Genomic DNA, 18,245 nt, shown 5'->3' with positions numbered 1-18,245 from the left:
AACTAATATTTATACTAATACTTGAACCTAATATGTGTACCGAGTTACTTATAATCATCAATAATAAACTCTAAATTAATATTACATTTAAATTTGGTGTGGGGGTGGGTCGTGGCCCACCTCAACCCACCCCTAGGTTTGCTACTGTATACAATGTCCGTACAACTGACTTAAGCTTACGCGAACTAAGCATTTTTTTTGGGGGGGTACATAGCATTCTTTATTATAATAAAACTTCTTTCTTTCTTTTTTTTTCCTTCATTAAGGTTTTATTTCACATGATTTTTTTATAAAGCTTTTAATGAGACATTTGGCGCAAAATCATTGATATGCACGGGCTTAGCTTAGTTTGCAGGTATATTACATTATATATGTAGAGTTGGAGTTTGAATCCCGATCATCTCACTTATTCACCTTAAGGGTGAAATTTTTAGCAACTAAATTACTTGGCAAAAGGAAGAAAAAAAATCTTGGATTTTGTTTTTGTCCTCTCCAAGATATTTATTTTTTAAAATAATATTTGATTAAATTTGAGTTGTACAAGCTAGTGCTAATTTAGTTTGGAGGTATGTTCTCTCACCTGTTTCTTTGTTTTAACTCTTTTGCTTCAAAAAATGTTCAACATTATTATTAAAAAAAGAAGTTATATTTTCCTTTTTCTATCTTGGAAAGGTTATAAACTAATAGAAATCTAGTGAAATATAATAAAGAAATTTATGATTGCTATGTCGTTTATGTGACCTCTTTACCAAATATTAATGTGTTAAAGGGACAAAAAATGCATTGATGTATTTAAGAGTTATTCAATAACTACTATATATAGTTTTAGGAAGAAATTTTTACAACTCCATAACAGTTAAAATCTATTTAAATGATATAAGGAGATTATGAGATTTATAAACTAAGAAGAGATAATGTAATTTTTTATGCAAAAGTGGAAAATATGTGTGAAATTGTCAAATTTCTTTATATTATGATTATATTCCTTTCTATATTTCTTGTTACAACAAATGTAGATGGTTGTGTCGAAAAACCAAACATAGATGGTAAACTATTTTTCATCCTTTTCAAATTCCCTTATTTACTTCTTACACAAAATATTATCTCATAATTTTAATTACATTCTTCTTTTCTCTTTTTTCATTACAATAGACTATGAATGTCGAAAAGATGATGATTGTTGAAACAAGAAATGTCGCAAGCCTCTTGAACCGAGTTGTATCAATAAACGTTGTAAATGTGTTGTAATTCGTCTTCGTTCTTAGTCCTTATAAAAATTCAAGTTTTAAATTATGGAAATATATGTTCGTTTATAAGGACCAAAAATCATTCAAGTTATAAATTAGATACCCACATGATTTTGTATTTAAGTTGATGGTAATGAAATTAAATAAGACAGCAAATAAAATTATTTAGATTGTGTTTTTTTTTTTTTTTGTCAAGTAGCCTAGTGCCAAAATTTCACCTTAAACATAAATAAGTGGAGTGTTCAGGATTCGAACCTGATTCTGTAAATATAGTGCGCTGTCCCTACCAACTGAGCTAATTCTTTTCTTTTAATTTAAGACATATCTATAAGCCTTCAATTCAGACATATTAGATTTTCTTTCCAATCCTACTGCCTATCAAAATATATTTGTATTTAGAAAAAAATGTACAAAATTGAATAAATAAGCTCGCCAGTAAATTTATGCACATAACTTTCGAATGGTGATGATTGGTGGAATTAAAGTTTTTGTTCCTTATGCAAAGAGTGTACCTGCAAACACTCTACTCAAGTTCGTATATGATTGAGGTAGAGCCTTCATTTAGAATGAAGTATATTTTTAGAGGTTGTGGCTTATATAGCAACGATGTGGTATTGGAATAGAGCAAGTCTCAAGTCTGGTGTGGAATAGAAGCTCACAAGTATTTAGCCATCAAAGTCAGGTGATGGCTTGAGTTCGTATTTTTGTCTTTGTCTTATAACTACAAAAAAAATGTTTTATTTGCGGGCAAAAACCCTCAATAAATGTACAAAATTGCCAATAAATAGCTTGTCAGTAAATTTATGTGCAGCCTAAACTACCAATAAATTTTGGCTCTCGCAATCATCTAGTAAACCCCACAATTTGGGATGGTGAAAAGAGTAGAATACTCAGTCTACAAAAAAAAGTGTGGAATTGCGACAAAACACCGGCGGCCATTTTTTTCAAACCGTCATCGCTTATAAAATTATGCGCATAGGCGCTATTAGCTAACAAAAAAGTAGGAAAAGTTATATGCTAACCAAAAGAATACCATAAAGTAAAAAGAAAAGAAAAAAGAAATCTGACCAAAAAAAAAAGAAAAGAAAAAAGAAGGGGGATTGCGACGGTTTAAAACCGTCGGTGAATAAAAATATATATTAAACACAATGGCGGCGGTTTTGAACCATCGCAAAAAGAGCGTAATAATTTTTCCAACGATTTACACCGATTTTGCGACGGTTCAAAACTGATCGTGTTCACCAAGAGAATGCGACTGCGCCGACGTTGAAGGTGGTTGAAAGCGTTGAAGGTGGTTGAAACCCCTGTTGGAGCGGAGGGGGTTGTGTACCTGCAGGCACTCCGACGCTCAAGTCAGTTTCTGTGTGAGAAGGTTTTCTTTGCTAAGAATATGCGTACCTTGTGAATGAAGTGGAGTCACATATATATAGCCCCCAGCGCAGGGCCAAGGCCCTTGATGGCATTAATGGCCATCAAGTGGCTGCCGAAAAACGGCTTGGGAGCCTTGATGTGCAGTAAATGCCCATCATTCCCGTTTACGGCCGTTACGATACGTGAGAGTATCAGACCGTTGGAGAGTCGAGCAAGTCTCGCGGGCTCTTCATGGTAGGCTTGCTCGGGGCGTATTTGTTCGACATCCTCTAGTGCTCGAGCATCTATGCTCGGCCCAGAACAAAAACTAATGTTAAACCAATTGGAATGGTTTGTTTGGCATTTCGTAAAACCGTCACTATTTGGTACTGTCGACTCTAGATCTGCGACCTTTGCACAAACTTCGCTATATGAGGTTGTGGCAGTTCAAAACTACCAGTAAACGCTTCCAGAACCGTCTCTAATTCCCAGGTTTCTTGTCGTGCCAATTTGGGATTTTAATTCTCTGCCATAAACTATCATAATAATTTATAATGACATTCTTGCATAATTATTTTTGAACATTAAATATATTATTATTAATAATTAGGTCTCTGCACAAGACGAACAGAGACAGGTAAAATATGGGCTACAAAACAAAGACATCGTATATAAGCGGCACACCAATGGAAATACTAAAACAGACACCACATAAAAGAGGTCAAATTCTAATCGCATTTTTAGAAAGACACTCCTCAGCTTCCAGACTATCGGAGAAGACAGCATCCCGACCCATAGAGATGCCACTAAACACTAACTTCTGTCTCGAATAAAAAGCGATTGGCCCATCATAATCCAAAAAACAAATCCTTGAATCAAAAGTTAATGGGGCACCGGTAGAAGGAGAACATAGTCAGATGAGTCTCAACTCGCATACCACCTCTAAATAGTCAACACCGACGCGAAAAAAAATCAACCATATACAGAGAGACCTGCAAATCTCAACAGATTTGGAAACCATCAACTACTTTAAAAGAATCCTGCAAATCTCAACAGATTTGAAAACGGTTAGAAAATCACGTATCAGAGAAAACCAATCACACACGGCATCAACCACACACCGGCGACGGCAGATCCGACACCACCACAACAGAAACTCAGCCCCTCACCACCTCCTCACCTTCAATCACGTCCACCCCCACCCCACCCCACCACCCCCACCGGAATTAACGTCAGAAATGGTGGTTGGAGTAGTGCGGATGGCCAAGCCAATCATTGCATGCACCACCCACCATTAGGCATGGCAATGGGTACCCGCGGGTACGGTTTTTACCTTCCTCGTTCCCCATACCCGAATCATTGATAAATACCCGTTCCCCGCCCATTACCCGACGGGGATGAAAAATTGAACCCAATCCCCGTCCCAAATGGGTTCGGGTATACCCAAATGGGTTCGGGTATCCCCGAACCTTGCCCTGCCCTGCTGAACCTTACCCGAACCCAAAATTTTTCTAAACGCTAAATTTTCCTAAACGCTGACATACATACAATACAAAAAATTTCAAATAATAAAGTACAAACCAAAATTTCAATGCATTAAACATACAAATGAAATGATATTCCAAAATATCAAACCAAAATTATCAAAACCATAAAATAGTACCGGTACAAACCAATATTCCAAAATATAGTAATTTTATATAAACGGGCGGGTTCGGGGTGGGTACCAATATCTCCGTTACCCGCCCCATCCCCATGTTTTGAAATCGGGGAAAACCCAAACCCGAACCCAAACCCAGTCAAATCGGTTTTTCCCCGTCAAACTCGGGGTGGGTTCGGGCGGGTACCCGCGAGTACGGGTTCTGTTGCCATGCCTACCCACCATTAAAGCTACATCTCCAAGAATGGTTTGGATTGAGGGGAAAGAAGACGGAGAAGGTGACTTTAAACTAGAGAGAAGGCAGAGGAAATATTTTTGAGAGAGAGAAAGGTTCATGTTTTTTCTTGCCTTTTGGTTACTAATAACATTCTTGCATATACGACGATGTATCAATACAATATTATATAAGTTGAATTTTTACAAAGAATCGCATATTCTTTTAAGTTCGTACATATTTGTGGAATATTTATGTAATTAAGTTGAAGTAATTTTTCTAATAGAAGATATATAAAGTGTTATATATAGTTTCCTGAAGATTAATGATTTTGTTAAAATAGAGAGATATGACTGATATTTAGATATGTCTTAGAATGTTTTATTGTTCCTTAAACAGTGTCCAGAAAGATCTAGCTAGCATTGCTCGTTATCGTCTGATAGATTTGTTTTGAGAATTCATTTTATTCATACATCATAAAATTCTTACAATATTTAAAGTATAGAGAGCTCAACCACACATATTATAAGTCTCTAGTTTTAGTCTAGTCATCAGGGATTTGAGGATTATGCTATATGATCTAACCTGATGATCAGAAGAGGTTGATGGCTGGTCCGTTGAGCAATCATCCACACCGAAGGGGGGTTTGTACCTGCAGGCACTCCGATGCTTAAGTCAGCAAGAGAATGAGAGAGATACGAGAGAAGAGAGAGAAAGTATAGTGAGTAATGGTTTAGAATACCTGGCTCTCCTGTCTAGGAGAGCTTATATAGTTGCCCCCAGCGCTGGGCCAAAGGTTGGTCTATTGGGCCGGAATAACCGGCCCAATAGACACTACTAGAAAAATTGAAAATAAAGACGGAAGAAATCTGTCTCTAAAACACAATTTCCGTCACTAAGCTAGTTAGAGACAGAATCAATTCTGTCGTTATTTTCCTGGTCTCTAAATTGTTAGAGACTGATTTATTGTTCCGTCTCTAATTAGAGACTGAATTTATCTGTCTCTAACAATAAAAATCTGTCACTAAAAATTGATGCCAATATAAAATAGTTCCGTCTCTAACGTATATAATTTTGTCTCTGTAGAGACAGATTATATAATCTGTCTCTAATAATAATATTATTTTTTAAAAAATAATTTCAGCTCTAAAATAATTTTCACTATGGTTGTTGCAACTATATGAGCTTAAGCCTGCATGTAAAATTGAGAAACTTTACTATGTTGAGTCTAAATAGATAATAATCTATTTTATTTTTTTGAATAAACAACACTTGCTAAAAGGAAAGACAACCACAAAGCACACAAAATATTTTGAAGTGCCAAAATTACAATATGAAGAACTACACCTAAATCAAGATTCAACGATCTTAACAAAAAAACTACAACCTATATGAAATGATACAACAGATAAGAAAGTACAAATGGAATTACATAGACTACACAAATGCCATATCATGAAACCAGAATGCTTAAATCCCACTAACTATAAATATGATTTCATTTAATAGTCTTGAATAATGTCCTCGAGCAACAGCCCAACAAATCCTTACTTTCTAAGCTCACCAATACCATAATTAAATAATTGCAGCCACCTAATTCCAACCTGAACCAAGACCGGTATTAATATATCTGCAAAGAAAAAAGGCATTGATAATTGTAGGTTCAACCAACACTTGCATCTAATTTAAGCTTAACATTTTAGATAATGTGTAGTGCATAGCATCCACTAGGAAATTTGCACCCAAAAAAATTAAAAAGTTACAAGACATTCACTAGAACTATTTATTTATGTAATGTTAACGAGAGAATTAGAGACATATGTAACCTGCATCTTCTTGGCTGAAACATAAGAGAGGTGTAGTTTTTAATACATTTCCAAAATAGTCACCTTTTCCAATCAGCACTCCTAATTCTATGGTACCAGTAGAAAAGCTGAATAGTGACATAGAAAAGAGAAGAAAATATGACTAGAAAAGTCAAAATTAATATTCCATATCTAAATGGCCTCAATTTTGTCACTATTCAGTTAGAGATGAATCCAATGAGAAAATTAATCAACATACAAACAGAACATGGAAAATTAAACAAGTCCTATAAAATTAGGTACCAATGACTCAAAAAATATCTCTACATAATTTTATAATTGATTTACTCACCAATCTGAAAAATAGTTACAGGTGCTCTTCACCTCATTCTACAAGGACTATTAACATAGCATGAACAAGCTTGTACTACCCCTGCCACCCCTATGAAGAACTGGTTCAAAATGCATGAAATTATAGAAAAATATTCAGTCTCCACAATATAGGTAAATCTGGTGTCATGCATTTAAAAGCAAAAAAGAGGGATACAAATAGAACATTCTTTGTCTTCCCTATGTATAGGTAACTCTCCCAAAACCAAAACAAAGTTATGTGTCTCTTATTTTGAAACAACATAATAAAAAACGTTGATAATTGTTAGATATTGAACCGAATTTGAAATGAGAAATGCATAAATCTAGCAAAAGAAACTGACCTACTAGTGAAGACACGAGAAGAGAAGCTTGACTAGTTTAGCAAAAAAAAAAAACTTTTATTGGAGCAGCTGTAACTTGACATGCAAAGTGAAACATTTGACAAAAATTAATTATTGATTAATAGCATAACTGTATAATGCATCAACTAGTTTCAAATAAATATAGCAGTAAATCATTTCCAATGGCAAATGAATGCAAAAATATTGAATTACATTGTTAAATAAGCAGTACGAAAACACATAATATACCTTCCATCATGGTCCTAATAGTTGACTTTCTCTAAGTAAACTATCTACATACATAAAGAAGTAATTCCTCAAAGTAAGTAATCTATTCCTTGATCTTTCTAGAAGAAGAGTGGTAGAGACGTAACCTGAAAGTTGGTTTCCCCTGAAATTCCTACATATAATTTGAGTGTTATTGCTACAGGATCAATGAAATAAACTACTCAATTCTTCAAAAACTTAGGCATTCCAGATAAAGCTATTGTTTACAGAAATTCTTCATGAAGCATGATAAAAGAATTGAGGTATGAGAAATGTTGTGATCTAATGAAATAAACAACACAATTAGTCATTCAATTGCTACAGGATCAGTTGCTTAAGGTCACAATTATTGTATTTTTGTTTATTTACAAAAGTACAAGTAGTTTTGTATGTTTGCTCAAGGCCAAACATAAATCCAAAAAAGTGTGACACCAATTACTAAATAAAATCTAGGATATATAAATAATACTCCTAGTTTTGTATGGTTTTTTTTTCCAGAGACATTCAATCATGCTTCTAGTTCACATATGAAGTTATCTTCAAGCTATATACCATGGTACAGTTAGATGTGCCCCTATCCAACAGGATTATTACTCAAGCTCAATTACAACTACTGCCACAACCAAATGATTTAGCTACACATGATTATAAGTTCACAATTAGTGAAGCTGAAGCAAGAATTTAACAAAACAAAAACCAACTTATATATTAGAGTATACAATAAAGCATATTATACATATAAATTATAACTGCATTTGTGTTAGGATCAAAGGCCTGTATCACCCCAAAATTTTCAACACCACCATGATAACTCTAAATTCTACCGTGGCTATGAATTGTAAATCACAAGTTCCGGTTCTACACATAGAGTTCGGCGTTCTGCTGCAATGGTGCATAAAACACAACTTAGCCAACTAGTTGTAGGTAAGAATTGGTCAAATGTCACATTGTCATACACAGGCAATGAGTTCACAAATGAAACTCACGCCCCTTTTAGTGCCAACATTTCTTAATTTGATTGCAAAAATGAAAGAACATCAAAAGTTAATGGAAAATAAAACCAACAAAGAAATCAATTCAGAACATAGCAGGAAGAAGAGCGGATAAATTACTGTAGAGAACAAACTGTAGTAATAGAGAAATCAAATCAAATGAATAAAATACCTATTAAGCTAATATCCATCCTCTTTATCCTGAGATGACAAATCAACATATGAAGCAATCCTAGCACAAAACACAAACAAACAAATTAGATACCTTTCTTTGGAAAATATTTCAACGGATTAGATACCTTGTTTGAAAGACTGAGCCCAATAGTGTCATTGTGTGTGGAAAATGGGTATTAGGTGGTGATGAAATTAGGAGTGAATGTGAATTAAGAGTAGCAACAAAAGATTGAACTGATTAGAGGAACGCAAGGTACACAAGAATTAGATGGAACAAGAGGAACCCAAATGAACGAAAGAAAGCAACCTAGACGAACGAAAGTAACCCAGATGAACGATAGATCAAGAAAAATTCGGGAGCAAAAACGAACAACAGAAATACTAGAAGAACACAAAAATGAAATTAGGGTTTTGCTTAAGAGCGAATGTGAAATGGAATTAGGTCTTCTTTGCGGAAATGAAATTGCAGTTAGGGTTTTGTCAAAATCGAATTAGGGAAATTTTATTTGAGAGGGAAATGATGGGGGGAAGTGAAAATGGAAATTAGGGAAATTTTGGAGTTTGAGGGATTCTTCAAGTGAAAGTAAAGTTTTGGTTCCAATACAAATAACAGAGAAAAAATTTTGTTTTAAATATTTTTTTATTTAGAGACTGAATTAATTTGGTCTCCACTCTCATCCGTCTCTATATTCCGTCTCTGCATAAATTTGCTTTATTTCTTAAAATAATTTAGACATGTTAGACACGGATTTAGAGACCGAAAAAAATTGTGACGGGCATATATGTCTCTATAATCCGTCTCTAATATGAAATTTTCAAATGTGGTCTCTAATCACTATATTCCGTCTCCAATTCTGTCTCAATTAGTGACAAATTAAATTATGTCTCTAAATTCCGTCGTTATTTAGAACTTTTCTAGTAGTGAGACTCAACTGCCAAGATAGTCCCTGTATCGTAGGGGAGGCCGTTATTTGCCTCTATCTTGGTTGGAGCCGTTCCGCTATTCGCGGGTAAGGGATAAGCTCCGTGACAAGTGTGGTTGAACGGATGAGCACGTGCTAAACGTGCTGCTTAGCTGTTAAGCTACGGTGGAATGGATCAACATGCATAGATAGATGAGCACGTGTTTAACGTGCTGCTTATCCGTTATGTCGAGCAGGACACGTTATTAACTAACGTGTCGGGGAAGTCTCCCCTTATTGGGTCGTGCCCCAAATGTGGGGCAGAAGCGATTGGGCCAGCTCTTGGCCCAGTCTAGAACACTATAGATTCTGGGTTCGATCCCCAACTCATTGTAAAAAAAAAAAAAACACACATATTACAATTTGGTGGACAGTAACACAAAGGTCCGACCAGTGGCGTATCCAGGAACCTGAAACAGGGGGTTCAAATCATTTTAATATAAGAAATATTTTGCTTTAAAATATCTTTTATATTCGAGTTAGCAATTTTTATTTTGAATGAGCAAGTTTCATTAACTTTACAATCGTCTTTATATAATGAATCAAGTCTATAGTGTACAAACTAGACAAGTCACATTGCACACATTTATTTTTTACTACTTGATCAATAAAATCTCAACGTTCAAATAAAAATATTTTTTAAGTTTTTTTTAATAGTACAGTAATTTATTACATTAAAGCCAGCAGAAAAAAATAGTAATTTTTACATGATGCAATTTTTCTGTTATGTTTGTTTTAAATGGAAGTAAAAAGTATTCAGAGTACAGACAAACAATGAGAGTTACTTTTGCCATCTTATTGGTTACTCGTGCGCTCTATTTTTACACATCCGCTACTTCACATATGCTACTTAAGTAGCAAATGTTATAAAATCAAAAAATTTAAGAAAAATTATCGTCCGCTACTTAAGTAACGGACAATGTTTGAATAACTGGTAGAGCGACAAAAGTAACTCTCAGAAACAATAACGTGTAAAAAAAAAAGTTAAAAAAGGCACAACATATAACAAACCGTAAAAAATAAACATAACAAGTGCTGGGACGCATAGTAAAAGCCCAAAATGAGTTAGAAAACCCTAAAAATGCTAGTATCATCTTCTTAAACTCATTCAAGGAAGATGTTTTCTCTTCCCACCCCCATGAATCTCCCCCTTGAATTTCCAATTTTGCCATTAAAAAAACTTCGGTTCGTAGAAACCGAAGTTTTTTTTTGACTTACAAATTTTGGTTTCTAAAAACCGAAATTTACTCTGAATTTGCACTAGAAAAAATTCGGTTTCTGCGAACCGAATTTTTCTATAAGGGCAAAATTGGAATATTTAGGGGTATAAAAGATTCATGGGAGGGGGAAGAGAAAACATCTTCAAGGAATGGCAGCCACTCCACTCTCCTCTTACTTTCACTTCCTGGTTTTTCCTTTTTTTCTTTCTCGTGCATCTTCCCTATTTTCATTCTTATGTGTTATCTTCTTCTCTTGGATGGGTTCAAAACTAAAATTTTAGGGGGTTTAAAGTGCAAAATATACAAAAATGTACGTACAATTTGTTTAAGTTCAGGAGGTTTAGTTGAACCCCCTCGGTTCAATGTGGCTACGCCCCTGGGTCCGACGCATGAGTTGCAACAATGTCTAATTGGACCAACTGGGTCTTTTTGACACACACAAAAGTTGTTCAAACAAGTAGCACCTTCTTTGATGTGACAAATTTTAGGACAACCTGAATCAACTACACCTCCTAATCTTGCTTCAGATTCAATGCACATATCTGCATAAATATAAGAAAAACTAACTGTAATGGATAGAAAATTCAGATTTTAATTTCTAGCTTACCGGAGGGAGTACTCCACATACATTTCTAGCCACTAGTAATATTTAGGATCCGGATCTTCTCATGTCTTTCTTCTTCAGTTTTATGTCCTGTGCAGATATGAACCGTCCATTAATAATACTATAGTGTTGATTGCTAATGTTTAACAAAAATCAATGGTTGAGATCAAATAGGATCATTGAGGATCTAATTCCTAATATTTATCATACTTATCTCAATTTTATTGTATCACATTACATGGTGTGATTTCTCATATTATTATGCCTTACGTGTTGTGATCATATATGATGCCTTACGTAGTTACGTTTCAGAAGTTTTTCTTTTTGTTTGACAAATTACTTTAGAAGTTGAATTCTTTTTATTTTTATTTTTATTTTTATAATAGAACAAATGAAGATGAATTTATGAACACATTTATAATACCTATGTTGCATGATACTTCATTTTAGATAGAGTATTGGTACCGAGTACGTACCGGTTACCGGTACGCATACGGTACTTCATCGATACACACTGATGCCGTACCTTTTTCTTTTTCTTTTCTGCAATGGGTACGCGTGTGGTACGCGCGTCGTACATCAATCACAAAAAACACGGTTTTTTTTTCTTTTTCTTTTATTAGTTTTTTTATAGGAAGATTTAGATTTTTTGTTTGGTTATAATATAAAAGTAGCAATTATTGTTAAAAAACAATAACAAAGTAGCCGCCAAAATTATTCACTCATTCATTGAAAAGAAATAGGCTCAATTCAAAGGGAGATGGGGATCTAATTTTTATTCATACCAATTTTCGTCTTCTCTCAAAAAAAGAGAAATAGTAATACATTTAATGAAAGTACGGGTTTTTGACAAGTTAAATTCTAGTCATAAATTAGTGGTAATTATTGTCTCATCATTAATTAAATAAATAGAGATAATAAGTGTCTCAAATAACTACATAAATTAGATGGTGGCATAATTTTTGTGAATTCTTTGTGCATAAAATATACTCTCTCCGGTTCTTTTTACAAGGAACACTTTGAAAAAATCACACAGATCAATGAAGCACATTTAACATAGTTATTTTCATTTAATACACTTATAAATTTAAATTTATTCCATGTATACCTTTATTTAATTACTCTTTATTCAACTAACTTACTTATTTTTAAATTTTCTCTCATAATAAATAAGGGCATAAGTGAAATTGAACATTTAAAACATTTGAAAATTGGTCAAAGTTTCTTATAAAAAGGACCAAATTTTTTGCCCTAAGTGTTCCTTATAAAAAGGACCGGAGGGAGTATTGTTGAATATCAATCATTAGTTGATTTAGTGGTGATTGTCGCTAAATTTGGTAAAGATGATCACAGTTTGATCCCTCATAATTGCAATTGTGAGGAGACTAAAACTACTTAATGCCAGAACTAACCTCTAAATCAGATTATGCGGTTCAGTAAGCCAAATACTGATTATGAAAGAAAAAAATACATTGTTGAATAAAAGTATTAAGAAAAACATACATAAACTATTAGGGTATTACATAACCAATCTTGATGAATAGTTGTCGTCGTAGAAATAATCACAATTGTTATCATTCAAATATGTTGGATAATTAAACAAATCCATTTTATTAATCGACTAATTATAAGAGAAAATTTATTTTATTCATAACATGATAAAATCCCAATACTCAATTTACAATATAAGTAATGAGAGCTCAACACTTACTAGTATCACAACGTAGTGGACAAAAATACAAGCGTCCAGCACGTATGTCACAACAATATCTAGATTCACGATGTGGTTCTTTTTCACAAAAACAATAGTTGTTCAAACAATCAGTACCTTCTTTGATGTAACAAAGTATAGGGCAACGGCCAGGATGTACGACCCATCGTGCTTCAGATTCAATGCACATATCTGCATATCATGCATCACTAATATTAGAATATAAGAAAATCACACTATGAATGTATAGAAAATTTTGATTTTATTAATTTCTAGCTTACCAGATGAAATGACGAAAAGAACTAATAAAAACGCCAGTTTGAAAGAAAAATTCATTTTAGTGTTCATTGTAGTGTTTATCGTTGTTGATTTACAATGTTCTTTTCAAATTTATATAGACATGAGTATCCCCATCTTATGAAAATTAATTAATGTGAGTTGTCCAAATATAGTATTTTTGTGAGTATAAATGACGTGGTCAAAATAAATTTGGTCAAAATATAATATTTTTGTGAGTATTAATGACGTATATATTCAAAATAAATTTGGTGAAAACATACCATTCAACTAGTATTTTTTTTCTGTTGGATATCCCTATTAAGATTCCTTTATTCTCCTTTCCCAGTAATAATTTCAGTAATTAGTTGGTCCAGTAATAATTGAGTGTATTTGCTGTCGAGCCGGCAACATGATGTTGGAACCGTAGATCGATTCTCCGGCGAGGATTGCTTGTAGTGGTGCGTATTTGTGACTAAATGGTTGATAAAAGGTTTCAAATCGACGATTATATTGTTTGAATTTACCGATTGGATTAGAAATTCTCCAATAAAACTTCGATGTGGGTAAGGGAAGGGTTTTAATGAACCACATGGTTGGTGGCACTCACGATAATTAACTTGACATTTGATTATTGGTAGAAAGATTACTGATAATAAAAGGATTAGAAGTGAGTGTTTTGTGATCACCGCAAAGATTTATGTGATCATCGCAGAAATTTATTTAAATGGAAATGTTAATGACAAAATTCACATCTGCATGTGCTAAATCATCAAAAATATGACACGTCTGATAAGATTTCAACTTTGGGACTCTTTTAAAACTTTTGAGATTAAACATTCTTTATTATAATAAAACACTTTTTTTTCCGTTCTCATAATTTTTATATAGCTTTTAATGAGACATTTGGCCAACATCATTGATATGCACGAGTTTAGTACAGTTGACAGGAACATTACATTATATATAGGAGGTCGGAATTCGAACCCCGATCATCTCACTTATTCATTTTAAGGGTGAAATTTATAACCACTAAATTACTTGACAAAAATAAAAACAAAAAAATCTTGGATTTTGTTCTTATCCTCTCCAAGACATTTATTTATTTTTAAACAATATTGATTAAATTTGAGTTGTTCGAGTGTTATCTATGAAGTACGAACACCTATATGATTAGGTGTGTCGCGGTGTCTGACACGTGTCGGTGTCTGACAGTCGTATGACACTCGTACGACACGTGTCGGATAGCTTTGACTAGTGTCCAAAAAAAAATCAATTTTTCCTTTACTTTGACACTCTTTTGATCGGTTTTCGACACCTGTAAGACACTCATACGACACGTGTCGGACAAGTGTCCCCCCAAAAAATAATTTATTTTAGGGTTTATGTAAGACATATATCTACAAAATTTAAAGACATGTCCAAACAACAAAATTGATCAATGAGTTTTTTCCGAAAACATTGTAAAAAACTACTATTGCTTCAAAAAATGTTCAACATTATTATAAAAAAAAAATTAAAAAATTCCCTTTTTGTATTTTGGAAAGGTTATGAAAATAGGAAAAGCTATAAGCTAACCAAAAAAATACCATCAAAAAGTAAAAAAAAATAAAAAAAAATAAAAGGGGGATTGCGACGGTATAAAACCGTCGGTGAATAAAAAAATTATTAAACACAATGACAACAGTTCAAAATCGTCGCAAAAGGGCGAAATAATTTTATTTCCCAAGGTTTACACTGATTTTGCGACGGTTTAAAACTGACGTTAAATCAATTGGGATGGTTTGTGTGTCAGTTCGTAAAACCGTCGTTATTTGGAACTGTCGACGCTAGGATCTGTGACCTTTACACAACCTTTCTTGTAGTGTCAATTTGGGGTTTTAATTCTCTCCCTCCGTTCCTTTTTATTTGTCGTTTTAGATTTCTGCTCATATGACAATGAATAACTTTGATCAATAATATCTTTAATTATCGTTTATAAAAAATTATGAAAATTTTATATTTTAAAAATACTCGTCAAGACAAATTGAACAACATCTTATATGTTAATATTTATTTTTATATAATAATTAGTTTGATTATACGAATAGTGCGCACGATTCTCATACGATAAATAAAAAAGATAGGAGAGAGTAATAATTTATAATAACATTCTTGCATATACGATAATGTATCAATACAATATTATATAAATTGAATTTTTATAAGGACTACGAGATATTCTTTCAAGTTCGTACATATTTCTAGCTAACAGAAGATAAAGAGTGTTGTAGTTGGAATAATTTTTATAAATACAATATTTATTTTTGTGGAAAATTTAGGTTGGAATAATTTTTCTAGCTAACAGAAGATAAAGAGTGTTGTAGTTTCGTGAAGATTAATGATTTTGTTAAAATAGAGGGATATGAGACTGTTTTTTTTTTAATTGATAGGCGAAATGATAAAGTTATTGAAAACTCACATACATAAAATGGAGTCATAGGAATTCGAATCCCGGTCATGACGTCCAACAAATGCAATTTCAGTATTTATGACAGTTGAGCTATGATTTATGGACGAATATGACTAATGTTTAGATAGGTCTTAGAATGTTTTTTTGCCACTATACATTTATCAATTAGTTGAACCAATAATTTACCAAATACCTCAACTAGTTTATTGGTGTATTTTTTAACAAACAGGTCCTTACTAGATTAATTTATCTCTCTCTTCTATTAAGGTAAAATAAACGAGATTCATTTTATTTATTGTTCCTTAAACAGTGACCAAAGAGTGCTAGTTAGAGATTGTTCATTATCATTTGATAAATTTGTTTTGAGAATTAATTTTTTGAAAAAAAAGTATTAAATCATTTGGCAAAAAAATAGACATGTTAATAGAACGGGAACAATTTTTACCTTCCTCATCCTTGAACCGGACTCTATATCGTACTCCCTCCGTCCCGAATTATAAGAGAAAATAAAAAAATCACACTTATTAAGAAAAAGTAAAACATGAAAATTTGAAATATGTTTTTGTAGGTTTTCCTTGGAATAAGTTGCATAGGAAGATGTAAAAACAATTTTTATTGGTTGTTGTTTATTGAGAAAAGAGTAGAGAGAAAAAATTAAATGCAATTTGCATTTAATTTTATGATAATAAGGGAAAAACATTCTTAAAAATGATTTTCTCCCTTATAATTTGGGACAAAAAAAAAAGGCTTTTTTCCCTTATGATAAATTTTCATTTTCCTCCCCAATTTTCAATGGAGATGAATAATCGAACCCATCCCCATGTCAAACGGGTTTGGTTATCCTTTGAATAGTTGTTTTATATAAACAATCATATTCGTTGATTTGAGATTAAAAAACTAAAATATGTATATATTGTTGGATTATGCCTTTAAATTAAGCAGAAAAACAGAGTTTTGCATCTAGTGTTGGAGCTGGGCGCAACAAGCCTGAGCTGGGCACAACAAAAGAAGAAAAACGGAGCCTTGCTCCCTGCCATCGGCGCCGGGAGCCAGCCCCCCAAGCTGGGCGCGATTATATAGTGCTGCTGCTTGCGTTTTTCTGATATTTTTAAGGTGATTTTAGGGTTTCTAAAGCCAACAAAAGAATAGGGTTTATTAGAGAACTTCTCTTGGGCATACTCTAGGGTTAGGGATTGATTCATCACCTTGTAAACACTTATTGATTGAATCTCTTGGTCACGGGTAGAGATTTGGAAAAAATATAGAATTTAGGAAAACTCTAAATTCTTGCAACTCTTTGTGGTTGAATATTTTGTAATCAAGATTTTCTATTGATAGTGGAACGGAGAGTGACTCTCTCCCCCAGAGTAGGTTGTTATAACTGAATTGGATAAACAATTTATTCGTGTCTTTTATCGCTTTTGATAGTTCTAGCAATTGTTGATTTATTGCTTATTCTCATTCATTTTGTTTGGTTGCTTCAATTTATTTGTCCCACACATCAAAAGATTTATTGGTGTGGTTTTCGGTTCGAATTCACAACACATAAAATATTACTGAGAAAACAAATCCATTTTATTAATCAATTATTTAAAAGAGAAAATTTTATTTTATTCATACATCATAAAATTCCCAATACTCAGTTTACAATATTAATTATAACTAGAGCTCAACCACACATATTACAGTTTGGTGGACAGTAACACAAGGGTCCAACACATGAGTTGCAACAATGTCTAATTGGACCAACCGGGTCTTTTTGACACACACAAAAGTTGTTCAAACAAGTAGCACCTTCTTTGACGTGACAAATTTTAGGACAACCTGAATCTACTACACCTCCTAATCTTGCTTCAGATTCAATACACATATCTGCATATATAATATAAATAATATTAGAATATAAGAAAAAATCACAACGTGATGTATAGAAAATTCAGATTTTAAATTATAGCTTACCGGATGAAATGACGAAAATAACTAATAAGAATGCCAGTTTGAAAGAAAAATTCATTTTGGTGTTCTTTGTAGTGTATATTGCTGTTCATTCACAATGTTCAATTGAAATTTATATAGATATATGAATGTATTAATTATGTGGTCAAAACAAATTTGGTCAAAGTATACCTTTTATACTAGAAAGATGGAGTACTCCGTTTTACTAAGTCATTTCACATAGAAAACTAACTACTTCACATACTTTTTTTTTTTTTTTTCTAGTGTGTTAAGGCTACGTAATCAGATAAATAAAAGCTGGAGATATTATAGTAATTAGTAGAATCATTGTTTTTAAAGTGAGAGTCATTCTAGGAATTGCATTAACATTGTAACAGACATGAGGAAATCAAGGAATAATATAGAGAGTAGTTTAATTCTACACAAACATATCATCTATATATTGTACCACTTATACCTTGTGAATAATAAGAAAATAATAGATCTTTATATTTCTATAGGCTAGTTAGAAATTCCACTTTAGGTAGATAAGTGGAGTGTTCAGAATTTAAATCTCGGCTGGCTCCTGCGTATATAACGCGATGTTCCTACCAACTGAGTTAAGCTCGTTCGGACACTTCACATACATTTCTAACCACTAGT

At 33.0% G+C, this 18,245-nt stretch overlaps 3 long non-coding RNA genes across 8 annotated transcripts; 1 reads left to right on the top strand and 2 right to left on the bottom strand.

The window, feature by feature from the left end:
* The first annotated feature begins 789 nt into the window (after positions 1 to 789).
* LOC123918710 lies at positions 790 to 1,248 on the top strand. Its single transcript, XR_006812888.1, has 2 exons — positions 790 to 1,046; positions 1,153 to 1,248. It is a non-coding gene; the product is annotated as an uncharacterized LOC123918710 (long non-coding RNA).
* A 4,533-nt stretch (positions 1,249 to 5,781) lies between these two features.
* On the bottom strand, positions 5,782 to 9,055 carry LOC123918809. Of its 6 annotated transcripts, none has more exons than XR_006812928.1 (8): positions 8,548 to 9,055; positions 8,421 to 8,480; positions 7,364 to 7,389; positions 7,239 to 7,282; positions 6,990 to 7,058; positions 6,629 to 6,728; positions 6,298 to 6,404; positions 5,782 to 6,101 (listed from the first exon to the last, which is right to left on the bottom strand). It is a non-coding gene; the product is annotated as an uncharacterized LOC123918809 (long non-coding RNA). The 6 variants fall into 6 exon arrangements; XR_006812929.1 differs by having other exon boundaries at positions 8,680 to 9,055; XR_006812930.1 differs by having other exon boundaries at positions 8,730 to 9,055.
* An 8,181-nt stretch (positions 9,056 to 17,236) lies between these two features.
* Positions 17,237 to 17,690, bottom strand: LOC123913164. Its single transcript, XR_006811587.1, has 2 exons — positions 17,607 to 17,690; positions 17,237 to 17,519 (listed from the first exon to the last, which is right to left on the bottom strand). It is a non-coding gene; the product is annotated as an uncharacterized LOC123913164 (long non-coding RNA).
* Positions 17,691 to 18,245: the final 555 nt, after the last annotated feature.

Source organism: Trifolium pratense, linkage group LG3, assembly GCF_020283565.1.
Source record: "Trifolium pratense cultivar HEN17-A07 linkage group LG3, ARS_RC_1.1, whole genome shotgun sequence".
Taxonomy (NCBI): domain Eukaryota; kingdom Viridiplantae; phylum Streptophyta; class Magnoliopsida; order Fabales; family Fabaceae; genus Trifolium; species Trifolium pratense.
Note: the sequence above shows the minus strand (reverse complement) of the source record. Positions and strands in the feature narration are given on the sequence as shown.